Source organism: Callithrix jacchus, chromosome 5, assembly GCF_049354715.1.
Source record: "Callithrix jacchus isolate 240 chromosome 5, calJac240_pri, whole genome shotgun sequence".
NCBI classification, from domain to species: domain Eukaryota; kingdom Metazoa; phylum Chordata; class Mammalia; order Primates; family Cebidae; genus Callithrix; species Callithrix jacchus.
Window position 1 is genome coordinate 130,360,465 of NC_133506.1, and position 13,190 is coordinate 130,373,654.

A 13,190-nucleotide genomic window follows, 5' to 3' on the forward strand; every position below is an offset into this window, starting at 1 on the left:
GCAGATTGTGGGTCAGAGATCTATTTTTATGTCTGGTCTGGCCACTGGCCATTTGTAGAGTCAGTCTCTCACCAACAATCTGTATCATCCTAGTTTTTCAGACAAGTAGACTGAGAATCAGAAAAGTGAGCTGACGTAGCTAAGGTCACGGAACTAGGAAGTTTCAGAACCCAGACGGGAGGAGTCTGCTGGTTCTGAGCACCTCCGTGCTCAGCCTTCCGCAGGCAAGGTTCACGGCTGCCTCACGTTTGCCCCCTTGTCTCCCACTCTTAATTACCCCAGTACTTTCAGCACATTCTCAATAAATATTTATTACATGAGTGAATACAAATTTTAATGACGTCCGTGAGGAAACCAGAAGAATTCCAGAAGAGAGTGAGGGATCTCGGCTGAGGAGCCCCCGAAATGAGAACAGCGCTGCTGGGGTCTTGTGGCCACCTCTTCTCTGGCATCCTGCAAGAATCACAGGTCCTTGGTTGGAGCCTGGAACCACGGGCTGAAAGACTTGTGGGTCTGGGCCAGCTTGGCCAGGAGGGACCTGGCCTTCAGAAGGGTGGGGGTTGGGGGGTGTGCGCCCCACGGGTTACATTGTTGTAACTGACATACTGGGGATGGCTGTCAGGTCTCATTGAGAGGAGGGGCAGCCAATGGTGGGAGAGGGCACTTCCTCCCAGGAGCTGCCTGGGGATACAACCAGGTGTGGGGGAGGGGGGGTCAGGAGCCTCAGGCACTATGGAAGGCAGAATCCTAAGCAGCCCCATGGACTCCGTCCCTGTCCCCAGAGTTACTCCCTTGACCATACCGTAGGGTTACGCAGCGCATACTGAAAGGGATTTATGGCCTAGGAAAAAAGGTACCCCAGGGAAGCAGCGGTGGCTGGGGAGGTTGCGGGGGGTGCTGGTAGGCCAGGTGTCCAGGCTGCCTGTCCCACCGTGTCCTGGACTGGCCTCATGGCCCTAGGCCCCTCCCTGAGCCCCAGTTTCTACATCTGCGAAGTGAGGCGCTGGCGCAAGTAAAGTAACCCTACCTGTTGTGATCCAGATTCTTTTGAGCCGAAGGGAAGCCAGGATTAAGGCCGGCTCCCCTGGGTTCCGGCTGGTCAGGTGAGTGTGGGTGGCTTCTCGTGTCTGTGGAGGGAAAGAAGCTGAAGAAATCACTCCTGAAAATTGGCCAGGCTATGAGTGGGCTTGCTGGGTGATTCCTGAGGCATCCTGGTCCCTCTCCCTCCGGCCTCAGTTCCCCTGTGACCTCAAGATGGAAGGGCCACACCTACAAAGAAGAAAAGACTTCTGGAGGGCAACAGGTGTGGCTGCGGATTTTTCCAAGGGCTTGGCTCAGCTTCCGGCTGAAAACCCCCAGGCCATCGACAAGGGGTGTGGTCACAACCCAATAAATACTTCAATCCCAGAGCCCGGGACCACCAATGACAAAATATTATACAGGAGGAGCGTGAGTCAGGGAGGGGAGGTGGCCCCTCGCTGCCCCCATTGCAGTAGGTGGCCCTTCTGATTCTGCGCTGCTGTGCAGGAGAGGCAACCCGAGGGTCTCTGCATGCAGCCTGCAGGCATCTCGGCTCTGCCCTCAGCCTCTTCTCATCCTTCTTTTCTCCAGAAAGGAGTCCAGCAGAAGGGCTGGGTCCTGAAAGCTAAGAGGAAAAGAATGCATCATGGACTGGGAGGGAGCAGAAGGGAGAGGAAAACAGGAGAGGTTTGAAGAAGTGCCTATGGAGTCCCGGGGAGACAAGGGAGCCTGAGTGATTTAGAAGCCAGAAGGGGTGGCTCACACCTATAATCCCAGCGCTTTGGGAGGCTGAGGCAGGTGGATCATGAGGTCAAGAGATCGAGACCATCCTGGTCAACAAGGTGTAACCCCGTCTCTACTAAAAGTACAAAAATTAGCTGGGCATGGTGGTGGGTGCCTGTAGTCCCAGCTACTTGGGAGGCTGAGGCAGGAGAATTGTTTGAACCCAGAAGGCGGAGGTTGCGGTGAGCCGAGATCCGTGCCATTGCACTCCAGTCTGGGCAACAAGAGTGAAACTCCATCTCAAAAAACAAACAAACAAACAAACAAAAGAAGCCAGAAGGTTTAGAGGAAATGGGAAAAACACAGGCCAGGCGTGGAGGCTCACGCCTGTAATTCCAGCACTTTGGGAGGCCGAGGTGGGTGGATCACCTGAGGTCGGGAGTTCGAGACCAGCCTGACCAACCTGGAGAAATCCTGTCTCTACTAAAAATACAAAAAATTAGCTGGGCGTGGTGGCGCATGCCTGTAATCCCAGCTACTGGGGAGGCTGAGGCAGGAGACTCACTTGAACCCAGGAGGCGGAGGTTGCAGTGAGCCGAGATCTGTGCCATTGCACTCCAGCCTGGGCAACACGGCAAGACTCTGTCTCAAAAAAAAAGAAAGAAAGAAAAGAAAAGATACAAAAACAAAGGAGTTACAAGACAAAACGCTTCCCTGAAACCAAATTCAGCAAAAGACACTCTTGGTTTCATCCTAGAACCTGCAGTGCTTATGGTCCCTATTGGGAAGAGAGGGAGCCTGGTCCGGAACTCTCTTAGATCTCTGAGATTCCAGCAGCAGTTCCCAGCCTCCCTCTTCCAGGCTTCTCTCCTTTGGTCAATCAAATACTTGCCTTTTAGCTTTGAAAGGGCATACACATCCAGCCTCACCAATCTCACTGCCCTTGCTGTGCTGAATCCTGTCCAGCTGGGGCTGCAGTTTCTGCCCCCCGCCGCCCCCGGAATCTTGGCTCCTCCGGCTCTCTGACCACCCACACCCTTTGTTCCTGCAGACAATCCTGCTGTGCCTCTTGCTATCCCAGAGGGAAGGAAAGGCCACCAGACCAGGCAGATGGCTTCGCATGGGAGTTTCAAATTAAGTTGTTTGACTGCAAAGAGGAGGCCCCTCTCCAAACCTTCCAGGACCTGAAACTTGACAAAGAAGGGGAAGGCCAACGTTGGGTCTGAGACATCAGCTCCTGAGCCGGAAGAAGGGAGCTGCTCAAAGGGGTTGTTCTGCTCAGTGGGGCCCCAGGGTGAGGCCCTGTAGCTAAGAAAATGCTTCTGGTGGTTCTCACTGCAGGTGCCTACATTCCTGTGTAACTGTAGGGGAGAGGGGCCTGGGGAGAGGAGAGGAGGATGCCCCTTGGCCTCACTACAAAGAGTAGCATTGAAGGGAGCAAGAAGACGTTAAGCAAAGCCCTGGAAACGCATTAAGGGTAGACCCCCAAGGAACCTGGGTGCCCACAGCCAGGCAAGAGGCCAGGTTGAAAGACGGTTGTGGGAGGCCTGTGAGCAGCGTCCTTTCCCTCCTCTCCCCTGCCCTACCTTGCCCAATATCAGGCTACCTACAGGGGACAAGCCAGGAGCTGCCGCTCTGGGTTGGGCACCATCTAGGTGGCAGGAGGTGGGCCAGGGAATGCCCAGGAAGAGGCCAAGTCCTGAAGTCACTGTGCCCATGCCTGCCCTTGCCTTAAAGAGGGTGTGGGAGGAAAGGGGAGGCAAAGGGGTGGGAGATTGGAGAGCTTCAAGGCTGTCTTCAGGGCATGAGACCAGAGTTTGAGGTTAGGGGGGTACCGGGGAGGCAGGGTGGGGACATTAGTGGGTGAGATCCTTCGTAGTGGGACCTGGCAGGCTGTATTTCTTCCCTGCTTCCCTCCTTCCATTCTTCCTTCCCTCCCTTCCTTCCTTCCTTCATTCTTCCCTCCCTTCCTTCCTCCCTCCCTCCCTTCCTTCCTCTCTTCCTTCTTTCCTTCCTTCCTTTTTTCCTTCCCTCCCCTCTTCCTTCCTTCCTCTCTTCCTTCCTTCTTTCCTTCATTCCTTTTTCTTTTTTCATTCCTTCCTTTCTTTCTCCCTTCCATCCCTCCTTCCTTCCTTCTTTCCTGCCTGCCTTCCTCTTTCTCTTCCTTTCTTCTTTCCTTCCCACTTTTTCTTCTTTCTTTCTTTTTATTTTAATCTTCTGAGCTAGGGTCTTACTTTGTCACCCAGTCTGGATGGAGTGCAGCGGCATAACCACAGCTCACTGCAGCCTCAACCCCCACCTCAGCCTCCCAAATAGCTGGGACTACAGGCACACACCACCATACCTGGGTAATTTTTAAATTTTTGTAGCAACAGGGTTCTCACTACATTGCCCAGACTGGCCTCGAACTCCTGGTCCCAAAGTGCTGGGATTCCAGGCATGAGCCAATGCACTGGCCGCCAGGCTGTATTTCTTTTGGGTTCAGAGTGTTCTGCACAATCTGGAGCCTCTCTTCAGGATGTGCGGTCTCCATGGGGCTCTGAGCGTGTTCAGTGAAATGTATAGGAGGCCACTGGCTTGGGCTGAGTCCCTGCACAGGCCCCGTAGACCAAGCCGAAGTGAGTCACTCATGCTGAAGTTCCTCGTCATCCAGTTGACACCAGGTTGTTTATCTGACATTCTGAGAGATCAGGAGAGTGAGGGATAATAGCCAGATCCCAAACAGGCCAGTTTTAGCCGGTATGGTAAGGAAGTCCCCTCTGCTTTAATCTTACAAGGAAAATAACTTTGAAATCTGATGTTTGTTCTCGTTTCTGCTTTCAAAGCCAACCTCTACTGCTCAGCTCAATTTGAACACTTATTCTATTATATACGGTAAGGTGTTGCCCAATTCTAAAATCCAAGTAAAAGCCAATTAAGACCTTTAAATTTGTTGTCATTTTGTCTTTTGACAAGAGAAAGGGGCTTGCAGCAGGAGGGGCCATATCCTCTCTGTCCCTAATCTCCTGTGTATATGGCAAGAGCTGGGGCCAGGCCCAGCAATCACCCTAACACGGCTGGGTGCAACCAAGTGGGACAACAATTTGTCCAGAAAGCAAAAGTCTTTTCAGCTTCAATGTAAGCCATTCTGGGTCCCAGACCCACAGCTTCAGGCACTGTGGGAATCAGAATTCTTAGATGGCCTCACGGTCTCTGCCCCTGGGTGTGTTACTTCCTTTGTGATATTATATGGCAGAAGGGATCTTCGGTGTAATTAACATTACCAATCAGTTGATCTTCAAGTGGGCCAGTTATCTGGGTGAGTGTGATCTAATCACAGGAGCTTATTAAAAGCAGGGAGTCTCTCTGACAGCAGAAGGATATGTGATGTTCCCTCCCTGTGTTCATGTGTTCTCGTTGTTCAACACCCACTTATGAGTAAGAACATGTAGTGTTTGGTTTTCTGTTCTTGTGTCAGTTTGCTGAGAATGACGGTTTCCAGCTTTATCCATGTCCCTGCAAAGGATGTGAACTCATCCTTTTTTATGGCTGCATAGTATTCCTTCTAACTTATAGAACCATGAGCAAATAAATGGCTGCTAGATTTGTGGCAATTTGTTATGCAGAAATAATACCTAATGCAGGTGCCTGCACAGTGAAGGTTCCCGGCCTCGGATGTTGTTCCCAGCGGAGGAGGCAGAGGAGGCGTTTCTGATTTCTCCCACGGCCTTGAAGTTGCAGCCTCACCCTGCACTCTGGCTGTGCCCCTCCTCCACAAAGAACCATCCACATCTTTGTTTGCACAGCTTCTGCCAGAGGCCCAAGCTTCTATGCTCAGACTGGGACGTTTGGGCATGAACTTTGCACAGATAAACCAGTTGCAGGGGAATCACACAGCTTCTTAAGCCTCATTATCCAGGTTTCTTAGTAGTTTTCTTCTCTGTTAATTTGCTCCTGTATTTCTGCCCAGTTCTGAGGCTGGCAGATCTTCCAATCCTTGGCAAAAGCAAAATCCTTTCTAGCAAGTTACTCAGGCAGGAATCCCTAATTAAAGACCCAGAGTGGCCAGGCACAGTGGCTCATGCGAGTAATCCCAGCATTTTGGGATGCCAAGGCGGGTGGATAGCTTGAGCCTAGGAGTTTGAGACCAACTGGACAACATAGGGAGACCCTTTCTCTACAAAAGATTAAAAATAAATTAGCTGGGCTGATGGCATGCACCTGTAGTCCCAGCTCTTGGGAAGCTGAGGTAGAAGGATTGCTTGAGCCCAGGAAGCTGAGGCTACATACACTACGATCACACCAATGTATTCCAGCCTAGAGACAGAGCAAGACCCTGTTTCAAAAAAAGAAATAACAAATTAAAAAAAAAATTATTTTAAAAGGCCAGGCACAGTAGCTCACACCTGTAATATCAGCACTCCAGGAGGCCAAGGTGGGCAGATTCCTGAAATTTCCGACCAGCCTGGGTAGCATAGTGAAACCTCATTCTACAAAAAAAAAAAAATACAAAAAATTAGCTGGGTGCAGTGGCTCATGACTGTAATGCCAGCACTTTGGGAGGCCAAGGCAGGCAGATCACGAGGTCAGGAGTTCAAGACCAGCCTGGCCAATACGGTAAAACCCTGTCTCTACTAAAAATACAAAAATTAGCCTGGCATGGTGGTGCACGCCTGTAATCCCAGCTACTTGGGAGGCTGAGGCAGGAGAATAGCTTGAACCCAGGAGGCAGAGGTTGCATTGAGCAGAGATTTCCCCACTGCATTCCAGCCTGGGTGACAGAGTAAGACTCTGTCTCAAAAAAAAAATTAGCTGAGCTTGGTGGTGCACACCTACAGTCCCAGCTACTTGGGAGGTTGAGATGGGAGGATTGCCTGAGCCCAGGAAGTAAGGCCACAGTGCGCTATGATCACGCCACTGCACTCCAGCCCAGGTGACAGTGAGACCCTGCCTCAAAATGAAGCAAAAACAAACTCAAAATGAGTTGCTCTCTCTCCTGGTCCCGTGGCTTGATTTAGGACATGTGGCACAGATGGTTAGCTGTCTACCAAAACCTCCACTCCCCTTTCGCAGAGTTTCACAAGATCAGAGACTACATTTCTCAGCTGCCTTTGCAGCTGGATATCTCCACATGACAAATTCCTATCAATAGAATGTGAGCAGGAAAGAGGTGCAGCCCCTCTGAGCCAAGGCAGTCAGAAGCACGTGTGCTTCCTCTACCATTTTCCTCTTCTTTGCCAGCTGGATATAGGTACTAACGAGACCCTGGGGAAGGGCAGAGCCCTGAGATGGAAAGAGCCTGGGTCCCTGAATCACCATGTGGAGGAAAGCCACTGGACAATCAGGAATGCTCATCCTGGCCTGTTATGTGAGTAAGCAATAAATTCCTAAGGTATTTGAGCTATTATACATTAGGGGGGTTATTTGTGACCGCTTTTTAGCCTGCCCTTCATAATATACATCCCTCTTTGGCCCTCAGTGTAAATCATTACACAACGTGCTGACTAAACTCCTGGGATGAAAACCTTCAAATATCCCTGTACCTTACTTTCCTTGGCTGGCTCCCATCCCTGTCTTGGTTCACACTGCTTGTTCCAAAGTCTGGCTGACTCAGCTGGCCTGGGACATCATCCATCTGCTGTCAAAGAGTGCCTGGCTCACAGCAAAGAGCACATTTATTCCTCCAAAACATAGGATTCTTTTTTTCAGCAAAGGTGGTGCAGCAATATATTTGGAGAAGCGGACCGCTCGTCAGCACATGCTCCTGGTTCCCTTGGGGCACAGTCAGGGAGCACATGTCTTCAGCCCCGGCTCCCCCAGCAAGAGCCTCCAGTGAGGGAGGGAGAAGGGAGAAGGGCAATGGAGAGGGGGAGGAAAGCAGAAAGAGGTGACAATTCTCTCAGAAAGCAATTAAGCATTCCATGGTGGCCCCAGGGACAACTTCAACTTTTTGTGCTTTTCCCCCAGAGAGGCTGAAGAGCTGGAGGGAGGAGAGCATCCCTAGCTACGGTTCTTGAAAACTCTGCTTGGTAATGTGGCATTGAGAGTCTCTGAGAAGCTGGCTTCAGGTAGGGGCCCCACCCTGCCTGCACGCCACCTGCTGCGACCGAATCCGTCTCTGATCCCGACTGGGGTAAAAATCAGCAGTGGCTCGTTTTCCCTCTGACACAGCAGTATGGGGCACCTGGATGGAACTGAAATGGAGCCCCAAATACATCAAACCTCTCTCCCTGTCCACTTCTGAAGTCTAGAGCTGGATTGCCAGCCCTAACAGAGCAGGGAGGAGTGCCTCAACTGCGGATGGTGGTTGAGCCTAGAACAGGCCCCAGGGTCTCCACGGAAGCTCACAGAGGGGAAAGTCCAGCTCCCAGGAGTCAGAGGCCCTGGAGCTTAGAAAATTACGAGTCCCCTTTCTTCAAGGAGCTCCAGGATGACTCTGCCTCAGCAATTTCCAGTGCAAATTTGCTTTTTGTTTGAGTCAGGAAATAACAGGCTGCAGACTCCCCAGGGGCCCAGGAATGCAGCCACCAGCTTCTCCTGGCTTCTCTCGTCCTTCCGTGAGCAAGACTCAGCCAGATGCACAGGGCGGCCCTGAGCTTAAATTACAGCCACCTGACCAGAGCTGCCCCACAGAGGCCCAGACCCTGTTCAGAGAGGGTCCCTGTGGAGAGAGGGGCTTCTCCAGGCCTCTGGCTGGTCGCATGCATGGCCTGGATTCTCCATGCACAGGCCAGAGGCTGTCTCTACTTCCCACCCTCGGCAGCTCTTAGCACTAACCCTGGAGTGATAGTGGGCCCGGGAGCCAGGGCGGAAGCTGCACAGTGAGTCTCACGTGATTCCATGAGCGCTGTTTCCAAGTGTCCCATCCCCCGGCGGTGGCTCACCACCATCTCTGCCCAAAGTCCTCTCAACAACTTAAATCTCTTCTCTCCACTTGGCCTCATTCCTCTCATTCTGTCACTTAGAGCTTAGGATTTTGCTCACTGATTTCTTCCAAATCCTTCTTCTAGTCTAGCTGGGTCCTTTCATGCCTAGTTTACAAACATGCCTGGCCTGATCCCTATCTGCAAGCCCCTATCCCTCCCGGGGGGGACCAGAAAGGCTGGGTTTGACAGGTACAACGCACAGGTGCTGGGCACCCACAGGGAGTTTGGGAGGCCAAGGTCTTCCCAGGACTGGCAGCTCAGATGGCCCAGGCAGAAATAACCTGAGTCTGCTGCCCTTTCCTTCCTGGGAGTGACTCAGCGAGAAGCCGGAAGATAGAAACACAAATCTAGACCTGGATCTTAAAGAGTCAGTCACAGGCAAGGCCACAACCTTAGAGCTTTGTACAGGGAAGACCTGGAGCCAGCAACAGGGCTGGATGCTGAAAAGATGCTCAATCTCACTTAGCACAAGACAGCTACAAATGAAAACTATACCCAGACCCCATTTTCCACCGAGCAGTCTGGTGGAGGTGCAAGCTTGAGGCCACACTCACTTGGTAGAAAGGGGAGGCCACTCTCTTACTTTGCTGTTAGGCTGTAAACTGATACCACCTCCTCGGAGGGCAAGTTGGCAGTATCTATTAAATGCACAGATTCTTTGACCCAGTGGTTCTGCTTGTAGAAACGGAACACCAGCTATGCGTGCACATTTGTGACATGACCCAGGCGGTTTCGTTTGTAATGATGACAAAGGATTGGAGGTACCCACATAGGCGGCTGGTGTGTCCCAGTGATGGGTCACAGGAGGCAGAACAAAGATGGAAGCATTGATGGACAAATATGGAGCCGTGTTCTATATACACTGGAAAGGGGAAAAACAAAACAAGAGGAATCAAGGAGCAGAATAGGCTGTGGGACTGGCTGGCTTCAATTCTCAATGAATGGATGAAATGGCACACTCCCATCTGGGTTAAAGAGGGTAACGGAAGACCGGGTGCTGTGGCTCACGCCTGTAATCCCAGCACTTTTGAGGCCGAGGCAGGCAGATCACCTGAGGTCAGGAGTTCAAGACCAGCCTGACCAACATGGAGAAACCCCATCTCTACTAAAAATACAAAATTAGCTGGGTGTGGTGGTGCATGCCTATAGTCCCAGATACCCGGGAGGCTGAGGCAGGAGAATTGCGTGAACCCAGAAGGAGGAGGTTACGGTGAGCCAAGATTTCGCCATTGTACTCCAGCCTGGGCAACAAGAGCAAAACTCCATCTCAAAAAAAAAAAAGAGGGTAACAGAAACAACACATCTGCCGGTCTCACATATATGCTAAGGAATATCTCTGGATGGATATCCCAAAAGTGGTTTCATTGGCTACACAGAGGCAAGCATATACCTTTTTGTAACTTAAACATTATAAAATATGTTAGCTGGGCCCGGTGGCACGTACCTGTAGTCCCAGCTACTTGGAAGGCTGAGGCGGAATGATCACTTGAGGCCCAGAGTTCAAGACCGCAGTGAGCCGTGATCGAGTCTGTGAATATCCACTGCATTCCAGCCTAGGCAACACAGGGAGACCCTCATCTCTAAAAACAATAAAAATCAAAAAATAAATTTTTGAACTAGGCAAACATGTTACTTATTTTGAAAAAAAAAAAAAAAACACAGTTTAAAAAGTGAGGTCTAGCTCTGTAATAGAATAAATTGACACCAGTACTTGAGAGGCAAGCAAGCTCAGGACAGAACACGGGGATGGAGAGAAGCAGTCATTCCATTTCACATTCATGTTTTGCAAACACCTCCATTGGTGTTACTGCTTTCAATCCAGAGGGCAGGCCTTTCTTTTAGGATGAAGAAATGGAGGCTCAGAGAGGGGAGGTGATTTCGTGGAAGGCACACAGCAAGTGTCTGAGCCAAGACTCGAATCCAAGCGTTTTTGTTTTGTTTTGCTTTGCTTTTGTGACAGTCTCAGCAGTGCCATGGTGTGATCTCGGCTCACCGCAACCTCCGCCTCCCAGGTTTAAATGATTCTCCTGCCTCAACCTCGTGAGTAGCTGGGATTATAGGCATTCTGCACCATGCCCAGCTAATTTTTGTATTTTTAGTAGAGATGGGGTTTCACCATGTTGGCCAGGCTGGTCTCGAACTCCTGACCTCAAGTGATCCACCCACCCCGGCCTCCCAAAGTGCTGAGATTACAGGCATGAGCCACTGAGCCTGACCTTTTTATTATTATTATTTTTTTTTTTTAAGCTGACAGCAACGTCCGCCTCCTGAGTTGAAGTGATTCTCCTGCCTCGGCCTCCTGAGTAGCTGGGATTATAGGCATGTGCCACCATGCCTGGCTAATTTTTTATATTTTTAGTAGAGACAGGGTTTCTCCACATTGGTCAAGCTGGTTTCTAACTCCTGACCTCAGGTGATCCACCCAACTTGGCCTCCCAAAGTGCTGGGATTACAGGCATGAGCCACCTCACCTGGCCTTGTTTTGTTTGGTTTTTGAGACAGGGTTTTCCTTTGTCGTCCAAGCTGGAGTGCAATAGCATGATCTCAGTTCACTGCAACCTTCACCTCCAGGGTTCAAGCAATCCTGGAGGCGAAGGGTTCAGCCTCACTAGTAGCTGGGATTACAGATGTCTGCCACCATGCCTGGCTAATTTTTGTATTTTTTTTTTTTTTTTAAGAGACAGGGTTTCACCATTTTGGCCAGGCTGGTCTTGAACTCCTGACCTCAGGTGATCTGCCTGCCTCAGCCTCCCAAAGTGCTGGGATTACAGGCGTGAGCCACCGCTCCCGGCCTTCTCTGGTTTCTAGAATAGACAAGGCTGTCACTCAACACCAAAGCTAAGAGCAAGATCGAAGTGAGTGGGAATCACTAAAGGAGTCCTAGTGGCCTTCTTCCTGGGACTTGGGAGCCAGCTGTCCTCTGCCCCTCCACTCCCAGCTCCCCGGTCCTGCACCTGGGAAGACTGCACTGCTCTGGCCCTCCCTACATCCCTGGGAGGCCTGGAGCGCAGAGGCCTCTAGAGACGGTCGCTGTCTTGTTTAATACCTGAAATGAGGCCTCTGAGTTTTCTGCTTGTGCAACAAGATGATCTGCTTGGGGAAGAGAAGTCATGGGCCACTCACGGGGGCAGCTAGTCCCAGGGGAAAGAGAATGGACGAGGCCTGGGATGTAGGTGCTCCTTCTGGCTGTGCTGCTGGCTCGCTGCTCTACTGGGACAAAGAAGGACTTCCTTAAGCCCCTTGTGCTCACCTATAAACTGACAACTATGTGATCGGACCTGCTCATCTTGGAATTGTTGCAAGTCTCAAATGATCAAGCAAGTTTTCCAGAAAACATGTGGAAACAGGCAGCCCAAACTGCAGAGAGGGGCTTCTGTAGGGAATAGGATGAGGGAGTGAGTGGGGAGAACTGCCGCGCCTTCCACTCTCGTCTTCCATTAATTCTGATCTTGTTTCAAAAGTTTCTAACAAATACAGATTCCTTTTGTGATTTAAAAAGTTTGTAGGCCAGGCATGGTGGCTCACACTTGTAATCCTAGCACTTTGAGAGGCCAAGGCAGGAGGATTGTTTGAGACTAGGAGTTTGAGATCAGCCTGGGCAATATACCGGACCCCATCTCTAACTTTAATAAGAAAAAACAGGGGCCGGGCGAGGTGGCTCACACCTGAATTCCCAGCACTTTGGGAGGCCAAGGCGGATGGATCACCTGAGGTCAGGAGTTCGAGACCAGCCTGACTAACATGGTGAAACCCTGTCTCTATTAAAAATACAAAAATTAGCCAGGCATGGTGGCAGGCGCCTATAATCCCAGCTACTCGGGAGGCTGAGGCAGTAGAATTGCTTGAACCGGGAGGTGGGGGTTGTAGTGAGCCAAACTGTGCTACTGCGCTCCAGCGTGGGTGACAGAGCAAGACACTGTCTCAAAAAAAATAATTTAAAAAAAAGGCCAGCACGGTCAGTAATACTTGTAATTCCAACACTTTGGGAGGCCAAGGTGAGAAGATCCCTTGAGACCAGTAATCTGAGACCAGCCTGGGCAACAGAGTGGAATCCCATATCTATAAGTAATTTAAAAAATTAGCTGGGCATGGTGGGACATACCTACAGTCCCAGCTACTCAGGAAGCTGAAGTGGGAGGATTGCCTGAGTTCAGGAGGTCAAAACTGCAGTGAACCTGGGCAGCAGAGCAAGACTCTGTCTCCAAAAAAAAAAAAAGTTTGTAAATGTTCACAGCAATCATGTATGCTAATATAATCAAGTGTTTTGCAGTCTTCCAAAGTCTCCAGCCCTGCTAAGCTGCCAGCCACCCTTCTTAGCCTGTGTTGTTGGTTGCTCAGCCCAGAGTCACTCACGCCAGCTTCATAGCATGGCAGGGTGAGCCCGTGGATATTTGAAACCTGAGGGTGTTGATGAAATCGGCTAGGATGGGGACCTGGGTTGAGGTCCCCTCCATGGCTGTCCATTGACCGTGAGCCTGGCTCCTGCCTTCTCCTGCCGAGCCTCCCAGGCATGGGGCATGTGTTTCTCCCTGGCTATCTGGC

The 13,190-nt window shown here is 50.8% G+C and overlaps 1 long non-coding RNA gene across 7 annotated transcripts in view; it reads right to left on the minus strand.

Moving 5' to 3' along the window:
• Positions 1-300: 300 nt before the first annotated feature.
• Positions 301-13,190, minus strand: part of LOC103793397 (uncharacterized) — a 41,559-nt gene continuing 28,669 nt past the window's right edge. For 6 of the 7 annotated variants that reach the window (XR_004743540.3, XR_013535987.1, XR_013535984.1 and 3 more), the window contains 3 exons: positions 10,093-10,228; positions 1,028-1,127; positions 301-453 (listed from right to left, as the gene is read on the minus strand). This is a non-coding gene — a long non-coding RNA (uncharacterized LOC103793397). Of the gene's footprint in view, positions 454-1,027; positions 1,270-10,092; positions 10,229-13,190 lie in introns of all 7 variants that reach the window. The other variant, XR_013535985.1, reaches the window with a different exon arrangement.